This window comes from Hylobates moloch, unplaced genomic scaffold (genome assembly GCF_009828535.3).
Source record: "Hylobates moloch isolate HMO894 unplaced genomic scaffold, HMol_V3 SCAFFOLD_24, whole genome shotgun sequence".
NCBI lineage: Eukaryota > Metazoa > Chordata > Mammalia > Primates > Hylobatidae > Hylobates > Hylobates moloch.
The window spans coordinates 11,697,631-11,720,487 of NW_026652299.1; the positions used below are offsets into that span (position 1 = coordinate 11,697,631).

The 22,857-nt window shown below is 34.6% G+C and overlaps 1 long non-coding RNA gene across 1 annotated transcript in view; it reads left to right on the plus strand.

Annotated features, from left to right (window-relative positions):
- The first annotated feature begins 1,987 nt into the window (after positions 1-1,987).
- Positions 1,988-22,857, plus strand: part of LOC131382459 (uncharacterized) — a 38,143-nt gene continuing 17,273 nt past the window's right edge. The window contains exon 1 of the long non-coding RNA XR_009211962.1: positions 1,988-2,147. This is a non-coding gene — a long non-coding RNA (uncharacterized LOC131382459). The remainder of the gene's footprint in view (positions 2,148-22,857) is intronic.

Below are 22,857 nucleotides of genomic sequence, written 5' to 3' on the forward strand. Positions count from 1 at the left end.
ATTTGCAAAAGCATTTTTGTTTTATTAATTATTTTTATTTCATTACATTCTCCTTATACATAATTATACTTTTCTCATATTTTAATGTAAAATGAAAAATCTCTATGAAGTAACCTTGTTAGAGTTTTTAATATCTAGCACTAGATTTCTATTGCCTTTATACCAAAAGTATATTTTGACTGGATATAGAAGATTTAAGACACAATCTTTACTATCACTCTCAAAACTGTAAAATTCTCAATTGTGTTTTTTTTAGCATTTTGTATATTTGAGGAAGAAGACATTTTGGAGACATTCTATCCTAAAAGGATAAAGAAGTAATTGACCTGTTCTAGTTGGTTAATTTCTTTTTTACTCAACATAAACTAGGTGGAATGTGTTATCATAACAATAGACATATAGATTGAAAAGAAAGAAAAAGGTCAGCAAACTTCCCAGCAGGAATTGAGTAGACTGCCTAAGGTAACGCTGCAATTTCTATTGCCTTCCAAACTACTGGATCACCGACTATTTTTGAAACATAATACTATATTCGGTAAAGATCAAAATGAGATATGATATTTGCCCTTAATCAACTTGTATTTTAATTGCAATGCCAATTCATGTGGATATGAAGACATAAATGAGTAAGAATGTAAAATAAACTGTCAAATGATTTGCTAATGAATGTGAGAGGATGTCAGTTCATGGCTGAAAATATTTATGTTTAGGATAAATCACTATTTCTCCTTGACAGAAAGGTTACTAACAACTAGTAAAGTTGATTCTAATCTCATTCAGGGCTATGTTCATTTTTCTGCTCTGTTCCTCTTTTGAGGTCTGCATCTCTTGTCCATATGTGACTCTTAGAAAATGCATTTAAAAAATATTTCCAGGCTCACTTGGAAAGCCAAGAGACTTTGTCTTTTTTTATAAATATGTGATTAAATTTACTTCATATTAATAAATGCCATTTTCAGAGCTGAGATGTTCCCTGAGCTTCACAGAGTCAATGGATATACTTATAAGAGGAGATATCATCTTTATGAATTAAACTAAGTGATGAAAGATAGTTGCCTGTCCTGTTTTATTTTTAAATTCTTTTCCTACTATTCAATTTCTTTTTTTGAATTATTTTTATACTATTAGCTTGGAAAACCATCATCCACTCACTGCATACATTTCTGTGTAATTGTTATTATTAAAAATCATGTATTTACTTTTTGATTCACTTTTCTTCCACAAAATGTATTAAAAGCCGAATGAAGAGAAACCGTTAATAAGTAAGATAAATGAATTGAAAGGCTTTTGACTAAATTGAATAGAAAATCTTTTTTCTGTCATTCTTGCCAAGAGAATTTTTATATGCTGCTGTTGAAACCAAACTGAAGTGTGACTTTTGTTTTCAGAGAATATTTTATCAAAGCCAAGTTATGATTACGTTTAAAAGATTATTACACATTGCATAGTACCTTCCTTGTCAGAGGAAATTCAGTCTGTTGAAATCTAGTGACATAAAAAACTAAGATGATTAATTTCTACCACCTCATCTTACTCAATTGGTAGGAGAATTAAAAAACTCAAGTTTTACCCTCTACCCAATCTGATTAAATGCTTTGCCATTTACAAGTCTTCTGTTAAATCCAGCAAACTATCAAAGATGAACATCATCATTCAGTACTTTTTCAATCTTCTTGTTTTTCACTAGTACATGTAGATTACTATCTTTCTATTTTGAAATAAGAAATTGGTCTGATGAAAATTTCATTTTTAAGTACTGGCTGTTCTGTGAAGAGGTTTGGACCATATTTATCTAAGTGTGTAAAACATTACTTGATGAGGAGTGAAATAATAGATTTTATTGTGCAAGTAGAACTCAATGACAAAGAAGGATAATAAATGGTCTCTAGGAATAGAATTCTGCTATATGTTCTATTCTGTGCTTACTGTATTTCTCCAGTCATTACTATAGGTGAAACAGATCAACCTGGGGAAGTTCTCAGCTTGTCAAATGATCTCGGAGAGTATAGCAAGGTTAAACTGAAGATCTGCTTAACTGAGTCCCTGGCTTAGTTCCAGCATATGCAATGATGCAGTTCTGAAGTGCAAAGTGCTTAATCATTAAGCTTGCTCTGGGAGGAAAACATTTTACAAGTTCCACTACACAAGTATGTTGTTGAATTCTCTTTGAATACAAGGCTTTTCAAGTTAAGGTGAATTTCCACTCTGTATTACTTTCTGGATGCTGCCTTTTGTAATTTTGCTGCCCATGTTGTTAAATGTCCTTGAGAGATTTTGATGCACTTCTGAGCACCCACTATATGCACTAAGAAACATACAGATAAGTAAGAGATTTCCAAAAGTCAAGGAGGAATGAGAGAATGTCAAAATCACATAAATAGCATATGAAAAATTCCATGTAAATTGTACAAAGAAAAAAAACACACAAAAAGTTTTATCAGAGAAATTTTATTATCAAGAGGCACCAGGAATTCCTTTATAGATGATATCAAATTTAAGATAGTGATAGAAAATAGGGATAAGGAAGCAGGAAAGGTAAAAAGTAGGATATGTTCCTTGGGGAGATAAGACTAAGCAAAAATCAGGCAAGCAGAAAGCTTCATAGCACATGTGACAAACTACAAGTAGTCCAATATGGTTAGATCATAGAGGACTTGTGGAATTACATTTAAAAAAATGGTTATAGGTAATTCATAAGTGATGTTGGATGTTAGAGTTTTGGTTGATATGTGATAGCCACTGAAGCTTTTTGAACAGGGAGTATCACAGCCAGAATGTGGGTAAGCATTTACTTAGCTGAGTAGTTAGGATGAACTGAGTTGGGAAGAGTTAGAAACCAGATTTATTTGTGGTTTCTAGCAATAGTGGTAACCCAAATTTGTCTAATTAATAGTGAAAAATGAATTAAAGTTTTTGGCTTTCTAAGACAACACAGAAATTGAAATGGCACAAATATGGGAGAGAGACCAACAAAGAAGAGAAGACGATTTGTAGGATGCTGTGGTTTGAATGTTTGTTCCCTCAAAAACTTATGTTGAAATTTAATCATCATTGTAGCAATATTAAGAGGTGTGACATTTAAGGGGTGATTAGGCCATGAGGACTCCAGCCTCATGGGTGCATTCAATGCCTTAATAAGAGAGTTTTTAGTCATGGGCTCTGTTTCTTTTTTCCCACTTTTCTTCTGTCATGTTACGACATAACAAGAAGGCCCTTGCAAGACACCAGCACCTTGATATTTGACTTCCAGTCTCCAGAACTGAGTTAATAAGTTTCTTTTTATTATAAACTATCCAGTTTGTAGTATTCTATTATAGCAGTAACAAAAGGACTAAAATATATGGGAAGGGGATAAGATTTTTGAACATGTTAAATTTTAGATAAAAGCAGGTGAAGATACCCAGAAAATAAGAGAGAGAGAAAGTTTAGTTCGTGAGGAAGTTGTCAGAACAAGTAATAAATATCGAGGACCATTGACTGAGGACTAGCCATTGAAGCCTATAAGAGATTTTGCATCAAAATGTGTTCTGCCCCTCCCATGACCTAAAGTAGATCCCCTTCTTAGTTTTTTTTAGTTATTTTCTTTTCTGTTTTATTTTTTAAAATGTATGATTACATTTATTTTGGTGTCTATTTGTTTGACATCGGTCACCACAAGGAGACTATGTACCAGTCAAAAGACATGAACCTGCCAGGTGCAGTGGCTCATGTCTTTAATTCCAGCACTTTGGGAGGCCGAGGCAGGCAGATATCACTTGTGGTCGGGAGTTCAAGACCAGACTGGCCAACATAGTGCAACCCTATCTCTACTAAAGATACAAAACAAAACAAAAAATAGCCTGGCATGGTGGCAGGCACCTGTAATCCCAGCTACTCAGGAGGCTGAGGGAGGAGAATTGGTTGAACCTGGGAGGCAGTAGTTTCAATGAGCTGAGATCGCGACACTGCACGCCAGCCTGGGTAACAGAGTGAGACTCATCTCAAAACAAACAAACAAACAAAAAACATGAACCACAGTTGATGCCTCAAATGAAAAAGATTTAATACAATAATTTGTATTTGGGGGTGGGGTAGAAAATAATGCAGTGGCAACTTTATTCTAGCTGTCTTGTTCCCTCTCATAACACCAGGAGACCACCGTCTCAGCTTCATTTTTTTTTTTTTTTTTTTGGAGATGCTCAATGAACACTCCATAGACTTTTTCAGTGTCTCCAAAAAACTTGCCGGCATTGTCTTATTTTCTCACTCTCTCCTCATCTCTCACATCCCAATGCCCTTCAACTAAACTTGACTCTCCGGAGTGCCCAACACATGCCCTTCCTCACTGTCAGTTACCTTGCCCTAATGAAGTAATTTAATTAGTCTCCATCATCTTTTTCCAGTGAATTGCAAATTTAACATAAAGGACTAATAAAAGGGGTGTGTGTTGGCATCTGGAGCATATTGGTGTGTAGAGGTGAATGGCCAGATAGTGGACATAGCTAACATCATCTTTTGAGCTTGGGGAATAAGATCCATTAACCAAGCCTCCGTTTTTATAAAAGCAACAAAGTATTAGAAAAAGTTCCAAGAGAAGAAGTGTTCCCAGGCTGGTGGGACTTACAAGGCAGTTTTTCCTTGCCCAGCCATGCCTCTTGCTTTCCATGTGGGAGAGATGGGCTCCAGCTCCTTTTCTGCTGCTCCTGACTCCAGCAATCTCTGTGTCTATCCATGAATGATCCACGAAAAAAGATGAGCCTTTCTGCTCTGCGTGCTCTCCCAATTTGAGTATTTAAATCTGTAATATTGTATTATATTTATGCTGAAATTTATTAGAGATATTACCATACATAAAAATGGTGACTATGGGCTGAGGCTGAGCACAGTGACTCACGCCTGTAATTCCAGCACTTTGGGAGGCTAAAGTGGGAGGATAGCATAACCAGCCTGGGCAACAAAATGAGATCCATCTCTACAAAGAATAAATTAAAAAATTAGCTAGGCGTGGTGGCATGTGCCTGTAGTCTTAGTTACTTGGGAGCCTGAGGCTGGAGGATCTCTTGAGCTTAGGAGTTTGAGATGGCATCAAGCTGTGATCATATCACTGCACTCCAGCCTGGGCAACAGAGAAACTGCCTCTAAAACAAAAATGATAACTATGGAAAGTGATGGATCTGTTAATTTGTTTGACTGTAGTAATTATTTGCACTATGTATATGTCTACTGAAACAGCATTTTGTACACCTTAAATATAGACAATTAAAAAATCTGAATCAGTTTTTTACTCTTTGAAGACTAATTTTATTTTTGGAAAATCTGCCCCCCCTCATCTTTTGACCCAAATGAGAAGCTCATGTTTCTCTTTAAAAGATTAGTTCTGTCTTGGTTTTGTACATACTGATCTCTTACCTTAACATGCTAAGAGAGCAGCATTTCCCCTACCCTACCCACATGGACTTATATTATAAATCACTTTATTTTGATTCTGCAAGCTCAAGTTGCTGTCAAAATATAAGAATGGTCAAAAGCCTTAGTTTTTTTTTCTTTCTTTTTTTTTTTTTTTTTTCCACAAGTGGAACCTGAATAGTCTGCTGAAGCACCTGATGTTTGGCCTTCCTGAATCGTGTAAGTATATTTCTTTTCTTTTTTTCTTTTTTTTTTTTTCGAGACAGAGTTTTGCTCTTGTTACCCAGGCTGGAGTGCAATGGTGCAATCTTGGTTCATTGCAACCTCTGCCTCCCAGGTTCAAGCAATTATCCTGCCTCAGCCTCCCAAGTAGCTGGGATTACTAGCATGTGCCACCATGCCCAGCTGTTTTTTTGGATTTAATAGAGATGGGGTTTTACCATGTTGGTCAGGCTGGTCTGAAACTCCTGACCTCAGGAGATCCACCCTCCTCGGCCTCCCAAAGTGCTGGGATTACAGGCGTGAGCCACTGTGCTTGGCCCTTGTGAGTGTATTTCTAAACAATAGTTACATTAGAGAAAAACACCCTTTCAAAGTCTATGTGACATAAAATGATCTTAATTTTTGTAATTCGATGCAATATTTGAATAGGATTACTGCAGGTTAAGGAATACGGGTAAAAAAAAAAGACAGGGAGAATGAAGTGTGAAGTGAAGAAATATGTAAGAAAAAAAATTAGGAGAAAGAAGGGAGGTTTCAAAGGGAAGGCAACCAAAAAGTCAGGGGAGAAGAGTAAAGCAAAAAAAAAAAAAAAAAGAGTAAAATAAATTTTATTCAAAACCTATATGAGCTCAGGCTTTTATCAGGCTTTTGGGGCTCATTTACAAATTCTAACTGTAGGCAAAACTTGCCTGATTCTCATGCCCCCAAAACTCTGAATGCCATTTCTCAAGATTGTATCAATCCTAAAGCCAAACAGAGTAGACGAGGAGGTAAATACAAGAAACTGGCATATAACATGTCTCCCAGGAGGTACAAGGCAGAATGGTGAGCCTGATTGAAAAGAAAATTGGCATCACATAAAGAAAATAAAAAATAGCAGCATCTCAGCGTGTACAAATAATCCATGCAAAGCTGTGTGTGTCTGTGTAAATCAAAGCTGTATATTTTTGTCATAAATTAAATCATATTAGGCCTATTTGTCACTAATTTTTATACTAAAAATATATTATGAGTAAAAAAATGAATAAAAAAGAAATATATATATATTAGATAGATAGATAGATAGATAGATAGATAGATAGATAGATAGATAGAGATATATAATGAGTATCTTTCCATGCCAATAGATGTAGGATAGCATTAATTCATTAGTATCTTGTCTGATTTAGGAAAATTTCAATAGATATTTGTTGAATACATTAATTTTAATAACCACTAAGAATTCCTTAAACAATATTATTTAATAAATTCATCATCGTTAGATAGTTTAATTTTTGTTACTCATATCCCCTCTTATCTTCTTCCCCACCCTCCTTCCTTCTCTCCCTGTTTGTCTGTCTGTCTTTCTTTCTTTCTTTCTTTCTTTCTTTCTTTCTTTCCTTCCTTTCTCTTTCTTTCCTTCCAGTTTTTAAATAATTCCATTTTAATTCTATACTAGAAATAAAATTGTTGAATAAGATGGTATGCACATTTAAATTTACTTAGATTGGACTTAAAAAGTTTTTAATATTTTATATTCCATGTATAATTTAAGAGAGCACCCATTTGTTGCCCTGGGAAGTATTTTTAATGTTTTCTGTATGTTACAATTTCAAGTATCAAAAATATTGTGTTGAAATTCTTTATTTCTTTGAGCCAAGTACTGGAACGTTTTTTGTTAACTTTATTGGCTCCTTGCGTTTATTCCTTCATGAAATGCTGGTTTGTGTCCTTTGCAGAAAATTTGTAACTTTTGGTTGCCTGGCATTAATTTCTGTTTCCGGTCATCTTCCTAGATTAACCTCTGGAGATTAGTCCTTTTTCTTATCAGGTAATAGTTTAATCAGCTGCTGAGCCCATTTCTATTCAAGGCTTAGACAAGTGAGCCAATCATAAACTCCTTGACTAAAATGTGAATCTGGAGCACACTAAAAAAGAGACCAACAAAATCACTGCAATTCATTCATTCTAGTCATGTCCTGCCCTCACTCTTTCTCTACCTCTTTCTCTTATTTCCCCATCTCTGGAGCGCCCAGGTATCTCCATTTCAAACCTAGGTGACTGGCATTCCCTTAGATTACATGACCACTCACAGTTTCTAGTGGTTGCCATCAGAGATTAATGGTTCAAAACGCTATCTCTTTTTTTTTTTTTTGACGATGTCTCTCTGTCACCCAAGCTGCAGTGCAGTGGCGCCATCTTGGCTAACTGCAAGCTCTGCCTCCCGGTTTCACGCCATTCTCCTGCCTCAGCCTCCCGAGTAGCTGGGACTACAGGCGCCTGCCACAATGCCTGGCTAATTTTTTTTGTATTTTTAGTAGAAATGGGGTTTCACCATGTTGGCCAGGCTGGTCTCGAACTCCTTACCTAGTGATCCACATGCCTCGGCCTCTCAAAGTGCTGGGATTACAGGCGTGAGCCACTGCACCCAGCCAAAATTCTCTCTTTTATTCTATTGGGCTGTAGACCTTTTAAAATTATTGACTTTATAAGTCAATAATTTTATATTTTGACTTTTAAAGCTCTGGCACAAATATTATGAATATTGTTTTGCAATTTTTAATTTGTCCTTTATATTTTTAAGTTTTCTGTCAAAAGAAAGTTATACAGCTTATATGTTTAAGTATGCTAATCTTTTAAAATAGGAAGCATTCCCTCCCAAAGATTATAAAATATGTTAAAATAAATCTTTAAAGTCTATTTTCGTGATTGCTCTAGAGTACTTATTGTTAGATATCCGAAGTAAAAAGACTGAAGTAATCTCTTGAAATATGGGTGATGCTGTGGAGCTTAGAATGAAAATTTTTAGGGACATTGATCAATGCTCTTATGCTATTTTCTTTAGTGTGTAAACATAGGAATGGAATTACTAATATTTTCTGAAATCCATTATAATAATCCCTCTGAGTGATTTTTTTATGTAATCCAAATTGGGCTTGAAATAAGCCTTCTCTGCTGGATATTATCTTATTTTTCATATTTGAAAGCCAGTTTTTAAAATCTCATCTAAAATATACAACATGTAGAGTAGAATATTCCAAATGGAAGAAAAGAATCATCTGAATTTCTTATTAAATATAAAGACTAGCCTGCCTCTTTTCTGAATATTATAATAATGTAATTCTGAGTTGTTGTCCTGGAATCAGCATATTTTTAAAAACTCTTTAGGAAAGTATTGGTTTCATTATTCATCTGTCATCACTACCACAACCCCTATGGTAGGAGTCAGGTAGTTTGGTGGAGAGGAGGAATGTGGCTTTCAAGATATTTTTTAACTTTCCAGAGTAAGACCCAGTATTGGCCCTTTTTCTAGCATTTTTAGGTTGAAAGCTGCAAATCACAGTCTCCAGTTTTTTGTTTTTGTTTTTGTTTTCGTCTTTTAGTAGCTTTGAGGACATACACAAACGCAGCCTTAAAGGGCAACAAGGGGGAGAATTTTTCTATTGGTCAGATTCTTTAAGTGTGAAGCAAGATATTAAAATATTACCTGTTGGAATTTTTCTCTTTATTCTGCAATGGACCTTCCTTCCTGCCAGTGGCAACTCTGAAAGACATTATTCTTTGCCAAAGAGAAAGACTTAGAAGAACATAATAACATCCTTGACTTTTGCTGTTCTTTACCTTAAAACCTGGGGTTACACGTTGATGGAGAACAGGCTGTAATCTCTCAGACATGGAGCTTCCTCTCCCACTAACCCAACTAGTTGAAATTGGCATAGCCTGGGGGAAGATAAAGAGTATTAATAGAACTCAGAGTATTACATATTGGTTGATGACTCTGAAAATAAAGCCTGTGCTCTCCTCCCCACTAACATTCTGCTGGAAAGTTGTGGAAAACAGATGTCCTCAATGTGTCTTGATTTTCTAAGCATTAGAAGGATAAGCTCCTCATCATATGTGTGAAGGCCCTGGAAACCACTGAATGAGAAAGGTGGCAATGATGGCCGGTGGCCTTGGCATAGCCTCAGAATTCCAGTGTAGTTATATGCTTCCTGTGGCATACGAACAGCAATGAGGAGCTAAAAGACACTGAAATCTGGTGTTATATATATATATATTTTTTGGTCAGGACAAATAATACACTGTAATTACCTACATGGAACCACAATGATAGGATGGATGAAACTGAGTCTGTTCTAATGTGCACATCTTTGAGGATGATCATGAATGAAACCAGGAACTTCCTCCCTCCAAAACCCACCAGATCAATACTTAAACCAATACATCCCAGGAAATGTAGTCACATCCTTGAGGAGAAAGAAGAGCCTTTAAACGAATGAAATTTCCCTGAATAGTCTCGAGTGAATTTTTCCCAATGGGTGGAATGAGAGACTTAAATAGAATTTTTTTTTCAGTTATAGAGACATCTGAGAAAGTTATATTTCACCGAACTGCTAAAACTATAGTTAATTATAATATTAAATTTTCTTGGGTGGAAAACAAATGTCCTTATATGCTAAAGAAATTTGAAAGGAGAGTGAAGGAGAGGATTGCATATTAGAAAAAATATGTTATGTTTTGAATCTGGTCAAGATTTTCTGTAGAGCTTGCCACTCCACATTTTAAAACTCAAAAAGGAAAAGTTTTGGTGGAATGTGGCATCCAGGTAATTCTGAGCTTCTAGAATATCTTCCTCAAGTGGCCATTCTGCCAACTCCTGGAGCTAAAGCAGTACTTAAATAAGCATCAAAGAATAAATAAATGCAGGGTATTATATGCACTACATTTTGCTGGATGCATATTAGTTATTTCATTTTACTTATTTACATAATTTGACTAAGAACTTACCAAACACAATGCAGTCAACCAATATAGAATCCTGCCGGCACAAGGGAGTCTGACACAAGTTTAGCTTCCCCTAATGCTGCTTCTGCACTTGCCCCTGGATGATGGGTTAAGGATGAAAAGAGTCTTTACAATGAAAATATGGTCTCAGAAAGGGAATCTTCTTGTGCTATAATTAGTTCAAGTTGAACTGATTCTAGATAATTACTAGGTAATTCTCTAGAAATGCCTTACATTGCTTGTTTGCATTAGAAAAAAAGACAACTTTTTAGAGCACTTGATATTTTCAGGTGGAACAAGTCCAGGTTAAATAACATGGTGGAAGATTCTGCCAAGTTGGAAAATTCCCCTGGGATTCCTTGTGGGGTGGGAGGGGAAGAGGAAGACTGGAATACACAGTGTGATCCAGACAGAAGGAGGGTATGAGTCAGCAAAGGTAGAGAAGTAAAGACAACAAGAAGAGGTTCGATCTGGCTAAAACAGAAATGAATGCTTTATGTGTCTATCAAAATTACATCTGTATGAATTTGCGAATATTCTCCTAGCATAATATGTTTTCAGTTTGATGCTCTCATATCTATCTATGTATCTATCTACCTACAGTTTTACTTTGTTTGCAGTTGTCATTGTCTATAGTTATTCTATTTCTATTTCTATGTACATCTTTACTGCCTTTATCACTACCTTAAGGGGTGTTTATGGTCAATTAATGTACGTATGTATGTGCATGTGTGTGTGCATGTGTGTGTGTTTACATGCATAACCTCATACCTCAGAAATATTGCAGGTTTGTTTCTAGAGCATGCAATAAAGTAAATATCTCTATAAAGTAGTCACACAAATTTTTATTTTATGGTGTATATAAATGTTGTATTTATACTATATCGTAGTATAGTTAGTGTACAATAGCATTGTGTCTAAAAACACTGTACGTATCTTAATTAAAAAGAATTTATTGCTAAAAGATGCTAACAATCTGAGCCTTCAGAGAGTTGTAATCATCTTCTTTGTGGAGGGTCTTGCTTCCATGCTGATGGCTGCTGACTGATCAGGGTGGTAACTGCTGAAGTTAATGGTACCTGTAACAATTTCTTAAAATACAACAACAGTGGAGTTTTGTTACATTGATTGATTCTTCCTTTCACAGAAAATTTTTCTGTAGCATGTGATGCTGTTTTCATGCCTGCATTTAACTCATTGTAGAACTTCTTTCTAAATTAAAGACAATCCTCTCACACCATGCAGCTGCTTAACTACATTTAAAGAATATTCTAAATACTTTGCTGCCATTTTAACCATGTTTACGGCATCTTCACTTGGAGTAGATTCCATCTCAGAAGCCACTTTTTTTGTTGTTTTTGTTTGTTTTTTGAGATAAAGTCTCACTCTATTGCCCAGGCTGGAGTGCAGTGGCATGATCTCGGCTCATTGCAACCTCTGCCTCTCGTGTTCAAGCAATTCTCCTGCCTCAGCCTCTTGAGCGGCTGGGATTACAGGTGTGCACCACCATGCCCAGCTAGGTTTTGTATTTTTAGTAGACATGGAGTTTCCCCATGTTGGCCAGGCTGCTTTCGAACTCCTGGCCTCAAGTGATCTGCCCACCTCGGCCTCCCAAAGTGCTGGGATTACAGGCTTGAGCCACCACCCCTGGCCGTGAAGCCACTTTCTGTGCTCATACATAAAAAATAACTCCTTATCTCTTCAAATTTTATCACGAGATTGCAAAAAATCAGTCCCATATTCAGATTCCACTTGTAATTCTAGTTCTCTTGCTATTTCGACTATATCTGCAGTTATTTCCTCCACTGAGGTTTTGTACCCCTTATGAGGGTTGGAATCAACCTCTTCCAAATTCCTGTTAATGTTGGTATTTTGACTTCCTCCCACGAGTCATGAATGTTCCTAATGGCATCTAGAATGGTGTCCTTTCCAGAAGGTTTTCAACTTACTTAGCCAAGGTCTATCAGAGGTTTCACTCTCTATGGCAGCTCTAGCCTTACAAAATGTATTTCTTAAATAATGAGACTTGAAAGTTAAAATAACTCCTTGATCTATGGGCTGCAGAATGAATGTTGTGTTAGCAGGCAGAAAACATTAATCACCTTGTACATCGTCATCAGAGCTCTTGGGTGACTAGATGCATTATCAGTGACCAGTAATACTTTGAAAGACATCATTGCTCTAAGAAGTAGGTCCCAAGAGTGGGCTTAAAATACTCAATAGGTTTACTGCAAACTGATGTGCCATTATCCAGGATTTATTATTCCATTTACATAGCACAGGCAGCATAAATTTAACCTAATTCTTAAGGGCTCTAGAGTCTTTGGAATGGTACAGGAGCATTGGCTTCAACTTCAGGTCACCAGATGCATTAGTCTCTAGCAAGAGAGTCAGCCTGTTTTTTTTTTTTTTTTTTTTTTTTTCCTTGAAGGCAGGTATTGACTTTTCCTCTCTTGCTATGGAAGTTCTACATGGTATCTTCTTCCAATATAAGGCTGTTTGTCTGTATTCAAAATCTGTTCAGTGTAGCCACTTTCCTCAATTATCTTAGCTAGATCTTCTGGATGACTTGCTGCAGCTTCTACATCAGCACTTGCTTCTTCACCTTACACTTTTATGTTATGGAAATGACTTCTTTCCTTAAAACTCATGAACCAAACTCTGCAAGCTATCAATTTTTCTTCTGCAGCTTTCTTACCTTTCTCAGAGTTCACAGCATTGAAAAGAGTTAATGCCTTGGTCTGGATTAGGTTTTGACTCAAGAAAGCGTTATAGCTGGTTTTATCTTCCATTCAGGTGACTCAAACTTTCTCCATATCAGCAAGAAGACTGTTTTGTTTTCTTATCATTCTGTGTGCACTGGAGTAGCACTTTTAATTTCCTTCAAGAACTTTGCCTTTGCATTCACAGTTTGGCTACCTATTTAATGCAAGAGGCCTATCATGACTTTTGACATGATTTCCTCACTAAGCTCAAATCATTTCTAGCTTTTGATTTAAAACAAGAGACACGTGAGTCTTTCTTTCACTTGAACATTCAGAGGCCATTTTAAGGTTATTAATTGGCCTAATTTCAATATTGTTGTATCTCAGAGAACACGGAGGCCATAGGAGAGGGAGGTAAGTGGGAGAACAGCCAGTTAATGCATTGGTGCAGTTCATGGAACCCAAAAACAATTACAATAGTAACACCGAAGACCACTGATGACACATCACCATAACAGATATAATATTGTGAGAATTACCAAAATGTGACAGAGACCCGAAGTGAGCACATACTGTTGGAAAAATTATGTCGATAGATTTGCTTCATGCAGTGTGGCCAGAAACCTTCAATTTGTAAAAAATGTGTTGGTTCTCGACCTTTTGGCTAAGACAAAGTGTAAAAAAATGCAGTATCTGCAAAGCACAATGAAGAAGGTGCAAGAAAATGAGATATGCTTTTATCTACATATGTGCATTACATATATATGTATGTGTGTGTAGGGGAGTTTTTATATATAGATTTCCACTTTCCATATTGAAGGCTATTTGCAGTTTGTACTTTTTAGCTATAAAAATTGTTTTACGTACATTCTTGTGTACAAGTGAGAATATTTATTTAAGCTAAATTCCTAACGCAAGAAAGATTTCCAAGGGAAAATACAGTTTGTATGCTTATAGATATGCCAGATTATGGCCATAAACAATTTATACTTTTACCAAAACTTCATGCCACATGAAGGTACAAATTGGCATGAGATTCCAGAAAACAAGCAAGATAAGGACTTCCACAAAGTTTAGGGGCTTAAAACAAGGTAGCGGAGCTTGATCAAAGAGATGATGGTGTCTACCCCAGAAAAAGGATAGCAGGGCAGATGCACATTCATTACATATAAAGAAGTTAAAGTTAATGAAGTAAATATTAAATTTCCATATAAAGGAGTTACTTAAAGTAAATAAAGTAAGTATTAAAGATATGTTTCTCATTGCCAAAGTTGGTAGTTACAAATATGGAAAGGAAGAAAATTAGAATAAACCTTTAGTGTTGGATTGAGATTTGAAGTATTGGTGTTGATATATGGTTTTTAATGTAGAGAGAGGGATGGTTGGATAGATGGACAGAAAGATGAATGGACACATAAAAATATAGATAGAACGATAATAGATAGATAGATAGATAGATAGATAGATAGATAGATAGATAGATAGATAGATAATAGATAGATAGATAGATAGATAGATAGATAGATAGATAGATAGATAATAAACTAATATATATGTAAATAAATACATGTATTCTTATGTTCTATTCACTGGTGGTCTTTGGAAACAATTGCTTACCCAATAGCAATGAACCCACCCAGTATTTAGATATTATTTCTAAATACTCTTTTTTCATTAAGAAATGATCAAAAAGAATTGTAGGAATGGCTAGTTTCAAGGCTTATGAAGGTAAAGCATAAAATGAATCTAGAATTCTTGTGACATTAGGCAAGAAAGTGCTCAAAGGGTGTATACAAAAGAATACAAAAGCACAAGAAAGTGCTCAAAGGAAATATACAAAAGAATACAAAAGCCAGTTTAAATGAGCCCCCACTGGCCAAATCTGACATTTCTTGAGAATTAAATAAATAATGATAGTAACACATTATAATCCAATAAATAAAATAGGAAACCATAGTATAATAAGATTAAAAATTAAATTAATTTAAAATTTTGATTAAGAATAAGATATTTACAGCATTTTGAAATACCTTTTCACAAAATATCCATAATTAAATGGGGGAAAGAGTTACCTTATAATAGAGAAGACTAGAATACATCATTTTAAACAAGTGATAAACGTCATCAATAATGAGAGAATTGGAAACAGTATGTCATTGGATAGGATGTAATGAGAGGAATACAGCATCATTTTTGTGATGTTTCTGACAAAGATGCAGCTCTGAAACTAATCATAAGGCAACATCAGACAAATATTCTAAAAAAAAACTGTCCTGTAGTCTGAAAAAGTGTCCAACTCATGAAATTTAAGGAACTGTGTCAGATTAAAAGAGATTGGAGAGACATTACAACTAAATGTAACAGGAAATTCTGAATTGGATTAGACATTATTGGGGCAACAGGAAACACCCGAATAGACCCGGCTAATTAGATAATGGTAATATATCAAAGATAATATTCTGATTTTGACAGTTGTCTTGTTTATGTAGGAGAATAGCCTTGTCTGTAGAAAATACTCAGTAAAATATCTGGGAACGATGGTCCAGCTAGTGCCAAAAAGTATTATTTGCTCTGTATTTCCAACGAGAGAGAGAGATAAACTATTTCTTATGTATTTTGTAATTTAACCATACTTGTTAAAAGAATACCAACAAAAATATATTATGCAATAGAAGAAATAAACAAAAAATCCATGATGTTTGATAGTTTCACATTATTTCTATACATTTCTGCAGTATTCAATATTCACTGCAAATTATTTTTCTGTTCTCACCTTAATCCAGAAAAGGCATGATGATATCATGGTTATTTTCTCACAGCTTTCTGAAATCTTCTGCTCATCTTCTTTCCCAGACTCATTTTTTCCAGCTGAAAATAGATTGGAAAAAAAAGAAATTATCTAACATGAGAGGAATAAGCCTTCGAAGTAATCTCTTCTGGAAGTTTTATGTTCATTGCTATCCTTTAGCTTTCCCAAAATGCCCATAAGCCAAAGATTTCATGTGTTATTTCTGTAATTTGGTAGTTTTCATTTAAATTATGCATTAAAAATGAATATCCATCCTAAAACAATTGGAATGATTAATTATCTACTAAATTTTTCATCTCACAGAAGGCAGTGTTTTATGCCAACACTTACATGGTTAAGAGGCTTTTAAGCTTCTTAGTTTTTAAAGTTCCTGACTTTTAAGTCAGAAAGACACATTTATGTTGTCAGGAATCAAGCTAAATTCCTTCAGTCCACGTTTCTAGTTTAGATTTTCTACTTCTTTCTAGATTTTATTTTAAAACCTGCATTTCATTCACAACTATATTTTCAAGAAATTAATTATAGAAAACTAATACTATTTACAATGAAAAATGTATGTGGAAAAATTAATGGCATAAAAAATCAAGACTTGCTTTGGTTAACAGGTACAAAATTATAGTTAGATAGAAGAAATAAGTTCTGGTATTTGATAGTACAGTAGAGAAATTAGAGTTAACACTGATTTTTTGTATATTTTTAAATGTCTACAGGAGAAGAATTCTAGTATTCCCAACACTAAGAAAAAAATGAATGTGTGAGGTGATGACTATCCCACTTATTCTGATTTGATATTATACATTGTATACAGGTATCAAAATATCACATGTAACCTGAAATATGTACAACTATTATATATGAATTTTAAAAGCAATTTATAAATAAAGAGAATTAATGGCACCAAAAATTAAGACCTGCTTATTAAATTTAAATGCATATTTTAAAGTACAAATTGCTTTACTATTTTTAAGAAATTTTAAAACAACTGTTAAAACCTTATGAACTGAAATTTATGATGACTACATTACTGCTGCTTTTTATTATAGAAGCCAATTTCAAAAATATTTTATAGAAAAATAATGAATAAAATAAATACAATAATAATGCAGATTTTTCTATCATGAAAGGCAATATTTTTATTTTAGATTATTCAAATGTGTATATATTTATATATAATTATAGAAATAATACACATATATACACACATACATTAATCTCTCTACACGTATAAGTTATCATTAGATGGTCTATTTGTTTTCTGGAGTCACTGCAACAAATTACCACCAATTAAATGGCTTAAAACAACAGAAATGTATTCTCTGAAAGTTCTACAGCCTGGAAGTCTGAAATCCAGGTGCTGGCAGGACCATGCTGTCTCTGAAATCTCTAGCAGGCATCCTCCCTGGCCTCTTTCTATCTTCTGGTGGATGCCAACAATTGTTGGTGTTCTTTGTCTTGCAGATACATCACTCCAATTTCTGCTTCTGCTGTCACATGGCATCTCCCATGTATATCTGTCTTCCTTCTGTGCCTGTCTCTGTGTTCAAGCTTTCTTCCTTTTATAAAGACATCAGTCATTAGATTAGGTTCCATTCCATAATCATGTTAACCTGATTATGTCTTTCCAAATAAGGTCTGATTTACAAATAACGTCATGTTTTGAGGGTCCAGGTTCCTGACATGAGACAGTAATTTGGGGAAACATTTAACCCAATACTGATGACAACCATTTCTTCCACAGTTTAGTTATGATTCTTGTGTAATGAAAATTTTCTATGGGAAGGATATATATACATAATGAAAACAATTATAAAATTACATTTTAAGGTCTTATTTTCTGAATCCCTCTGTAAGAATGGAATAGAATTTGTGATGAGGCTGTAGGCTTTGTGATTAGACCTAAAGTCTCCAAATCCCTAGCTCTGAGGTCTCAGGAAAGTAACTAAACATCTCCCACTGTTTGAATACCTGTTTATATGGTATACAAAGCAACTGGACAAAATAATAAATAAACTTCTCGGCCTGTAATCCCAGCACTTTGGGAGGCTGATGCAGGAGGATCCCTTTAGCCCAGGAATTCAAGACGAAGGTGAGCAGTGATTATGCCACTGCACTCCAGCCTGGGCAACAGAGTGAGACCCTGTCTCAACAAAATTAAAAAATAACAAAAACAAATGAGTAAACCTAAGTAGGCCATCAATTTAATTGTCAGTTCGGGTTTTCTATTTTTTTTTTTCTTTTTTTGAGACTGAATCTTACTTTATCACTCTGTCACCCAGGCTGGAGTGCAGTGGCGTGATCTCGGCTCACTGCAACCTCTGCCTCCTGGGTTCAAGTGATTCTCCTGCCTCAGCCTCCTGAGTAGCTGGGACTACATGCACCCATACCAGGCCCAGCTAATTTTTGTATGTTTAGTAGAGACGAGGTTTACTATGTTGACCAGGCTGGTCTAGAACTCCTGACCTCAGGTCATCCACCTACCTGGGCCTCCCAAAGTGCTGGAATTACAGGCATGAGCCACTGTACCTGGTGGAGTTTCTATTTGTTACCAATTTTGTGAATTAGATACACAATATATACTTCTCATGTGTTTGTTACTGCTTTCCTCCTACCTCCCTCTCCCTATAAAAATGAGTATATGTATTTCACATACTAATTGATGACTGTGCTCATTATAAAAACTACAATTTTAGAAATGACCCTACTAGTCTGCCACAATATAAAAAACAGTTCAATTCAGGACGAATTTACAAACAACAACCACAAATGTAATATAGAGTTCAGATATAATATGCTCTGAAGAGCATTAGGAATTGGGTAAGTAAGATTTGCTAGTCTTATGATATTAACAAGTCATTTCCCCTATATGAGCCCTCGTTTCTTCCTGTATAAATGATAACAACTGTCTTTCAGGCTTGTGAGATGCCAGGAATTAAAGACAGGCCCATAAGGTAGATAGAACAACTTCCAGTGTAACAAACATGGGGTACAGTTGCTCAGTGTCATTAGGGACTCTTTCAAGTGTGTCTTCCTGTACAGAAAAGGCAAAAATAACATCACTTACATTTGTTATATACAATATTTTATAAGATAATAACATCTCAGACTTCCCTGCAGCTACAGTTCCACTTGTGTTTTAAATTCAGTCAACCAGGGACATTTATTTGTAATTTGAAAGACACATTTGAGGTGAATATCACACTTTTACGATTTCTTCTGACAAGTGTGATATTAACATCGTATGTGTGTTTGTGTGGTTGAATTATTAGGATCACTACCTTTGCTGTTTGAGTGCTGTGTTAGTCTGTTTTCTGTTGCTTATAACAGAATTTCTGAAGCTGGGTAATTTATAAGAAAATGGATTTGTTTCTTAAGTTCTAGAAGCTGAGAAGGTTGAGAAGCCGTTATCTGTTGAGTGTCTTCTTGCTGGTGGAGACTCTGTGAAGAGCTCTGAAATGGCACAGCACATCACATGGTGAGGGGGCCGAGCATCCTAGCTTGGATGTCTCTTCCTCTTCTTATAAAGCTACCTGCCCCACTCCCATGATAATCCATTGATCCATTAGCCCATGAATCCCTTAATCCATGAATGGATTAATCCAGGCTCTGCCCTCGTGACCTGATTACCTCTTAAAGGTGATTAATAGCACCTCTCAATACCACCACATTGGGGATTACATTGGGAATCAACATGAATTTTGGAGGGGACAAATATTCAAACCACAGCAAGTTCTTATTGTGAGCTATTTCCCTGGCTTTAGTGCTAGGTGTTAGATGTTGGTTCATATCTCTTGTATACTGGCAAGTAACTTAAAACTTAGGTGACAACTGATAAGACAGAGAAGTATACAGTTTTTTTGTGAGCACAGAGGAAAAATAGCACATTTTAAAAATTCCAATAAAAATAGAGAAAAAACCATATCCTTAAAATCAAATAAACCAATTTTGGGACAATAACAAAAATAAAGTAACATACAGGTGTTACAGTTTTAAATTAAACTGAACAGACTAAACAGATTAAAAATTAATTCTAAAATCTTATGAAGCCAATAAAATCATGTTCAGATTCATTTCCATGACTTCCAAATCCTGTAATTAAGGTTTTCTGATTTATTCCGATTTAAGTCAGAATAACTGATTTATTCTGGCGATATCAGTCATTTTGGGGCAATTCTACTTATTGTCACATACTCAGTCAAAAGTCTAATTCTCCCTTGTCTCATATATTTGTGGTAAGATATTTAAATCTTACTCAGTTCAGGATTTTAGTCATATTAATTTTGTTCCCAAATTATAATAATTTACTAAAATTATTTAAATATGTGAGTCTCAAAATGAACTATAAAATTTATTTTCAAAGCATGATCTGCTACGGCCCATCAGCAGGCACAAGCTGTAAAGGTTATCCTCAGCAAAGAGTTTAAAAAGGCAAATCCTTTCTTCAACTCTCAAGGGTTAATGCCACACATTCTTTTTTATGCCTGTGTTAATTTCTAGCAATCTACCAAGTGAAATTTTTTTTGTTTCTATATTGTGGTGTTGTAAATTGCTTTTTAAAACTCTGTAGCCTATAGAAAAGGCTGATCGCTGTACAATATTTAGCAACTTTGTAAACATTTAAATAACACAAAGAATCAGTTTGTCCAGTCAGTCACGTGAGAGATCTTAGTCATTTTAAACTTTCACTAACAATTTCAAAGTTTGGGATAATTTTGAGGAATAAATAAGAGCAATGGAGCCATTCTGGAATTCCAACCTACCTCATCAGCTCTTCCGCTTCTTTCATGACTTGTTCTGGCACCCCAGTTAAGAGATAAAGTTTATAAATGAGAAGTGTAGCCTTATTGCATAGATGAAATGAGCTACTTACATCATGAACACCTTCATTTTATCCTCTAATGGCGGCCTGGAGTATGGAGCATATTCCAGAGAACCATACCTCATAAATTCAGAGATTTAGACTGTTTTAACACAAGCAATCCTAAACAACCCAGATATGTTATGCTAAAAACATTCCATAGATAAATTTCCAGTTGTTACTGTTGGTTTTTTTTGTTTTGTTTTGTTTTGTTTTTTTAGTTTTTTAATTCTAGAAGGTCTGTCACTAGCATATTACAAGGAGATTAGACTGAGCCTCCTACCTTCTTTTTTTCCTGAGAGAATCTTTTACTTGCATTTGGGTTAACTTTTCAATGTTTAGAGATGTATATGTTTAAAGTTTTGGCCAATAATTGCTCAGTAACTGAATTTTAACATATGTGCATCACGTATGCCACCCTTTAAATATAAATGATTTATATCACTCTTGCTAAAACAGATACAAACTTGATTTCCCAAAATTTACTTACAAATCCTTTCTTATGGGGCCTACATTAAAAAAAGTATTTAAATTGCTTTGTATGTTCTATCAAAATTGGTAAAATTAAAATATCTGTTGTCTTTTTTAGTCATAAGTCATGTAATTTCTTATGAAATGATCAGTAAATGTTTTATGTCTGGTCCTTCCCAATTCTTTGTTATCACATCTTATTTTTTCCACTTGGTCGTAAGAGAAGGTGAATAAACCTTATTTAAAAAGATTTAAAAATAATTGGACTAAAGTCTCATTTGCATTGTAACTTACATTAGCCAAAGCTAATTTTAACAATGTCATCTTTGGTATGTTACAGAAAAATAAAAAATTAGAAATAAACAAAGCATTCTAGTTCAGCTTTCTTGAGGGTATGATTTTTCCATAAAAATCTGCTGAAAGATGCTGTTTTAGCAGGAAAGCAGTGCTCAAGTACTACTTTCAAGGAAATAAATCTAGGATTTATTAATGCTATTTCCTCAAGCAATAATTGATTGCTGGCAAAGATAACCTGAGTCTGTCATTGAGTTTAATTTGCTTTATTTATTTATTATTTAAAAATGCATTTTTTAATGAGGTCAGTGTGAATTCGTACCAAATGAACCCCTTTAACTCTCGACTTCAGAAAAGTTGCCTAAATTCCTTTTGGCTATATCTGATGGTGTATTAGTAAATAAAAAATTCCAACTGATTTGGACAACTACCCACTTTTAATATGCTTTTTAAAAATAAAAATAAATAAACACATACATAGATGCAACTAAATGATAGGTGGACCTTTAATGTGTTTTGCCTTCTTTTTGCTTTCAGTTGCAAATGGTTGACCAGTAGCATTTCATTTGAGAGTTAAGTTTTTTTCTAGTTTTGTTCTGTATGTTGTTTTCAAAAATGGGTAACCACTTCATCTATTTGACTATCTTCATTTTTAAACACTGCAGAAGAAACATCAATCACGGGGGAAGTTTATTCAGGCCTTAGGGATCACTTCTGTGTCTTGCAGGCATCACCTTTTACACTATGGGTTTCCTTTGGTTTTTAAAACATTGTAACTAACAAGCTTCTTACCAAGATTAATTAGATGACTTAGAAACCTCAAATTGTAAGCTATTTCACTCAGTTAATTTAAGTGAGTCTCTAAATATTCACAAGTATTCATGCCTTTCTTAATTGTGTTAACATTTGTAAAAAGCATTGAACAAATCCTTAATAAACTGCTTACAATCCTGGCTCTAGCCATACCAGATTTGTGACCTTGCATTCTCCATATCTCTAAAGATAATCTATTATTTTCCTCCTTTGACCCTTTCATTTGAAATATTATATTAATTTGTACTCTAATTTTAAATATATATTCACTATTATAATATCTTTTCTCATGCTTATTTTCTTATTAACTTGATATATACCTCAATTTGATTTGCATTTTCTTTTTTTATTTCTTTGTTATATGAGAATGAACTGTACTTTTCTTCTGAAATATCTAACTCATGCTTCAATTTATGGCTATACTAGTTTTATAAAAGTAACTGGAAAGATTTCATTTGGTTTTATATTTTAGTTTTCCTCATATAATTTATGCTATGAGCAATCAGGTCACTCAGGTGGAATGTCTTAACTAATGGACT